Source organism: Galeopterus variegatus, unplaced genomic scaffold (assembly GCF_000696425.1).
Source record: "Galeopterus variegatus unplaced genomic scaffold, G_variegatus-3.0.2 Scaffold5395, whole genome shotgun sequence".
NCBI lineage: Eukaryota > Metazoa > Chordata > Mammalia > Dermoptera > Cynocephalidae > Galeopterus > Galeopterus variegatus.
Window position 1 is genome coordinate 1 of NW_007731506.1, and position 557 is coordinate 557.

The following is a 557-nucleotide window of genomic DNA, read 5'->3' on the forward strand; positions in this document are numbered from 1 at the left end:
CAGGCAAAAGAAAGGGCTTCCAAATTTGGACAAGACAATGTCAAATTGTCCCTGTTTGCAGATGAAATGATCCTGTATATAGAAAAACCTAAAGACTACACCAAAAAACTCTTAGAGCTAATAAATGAATTCGATGAAGCTGCAGGATACAAAATCAATATAAAACAGTAGCATTTTTATATTCCAGCAACAAACTAGCAGAAAAATAAATCAAGAGCAAACTCATTTACTATAGCTACCAAAAAAACTCAAAATACCTAGGAATAAATTTAACCAAGGAGGTAAAAGATCTCTGCAATGAGAACTACAAATCACTGCTGAAAGAAATTAAAGAGGACACAAAAAGATGGAAAGACATTCCATGTTCATGGATTGGAAGAATTAACATTTTGAAATTGTCCATGCTACCCAAAACAATCTACAGATTTAATGCGATCCCATCAAAATAGCAATGACATTCTTCACAGAAATAGAAAAAACAATCCTAATATTCGTATGGAACAACAAAAGATCCTGAATAGTCAAAGCAATCCTGAGCAAAAATATAAAGCCAGAGG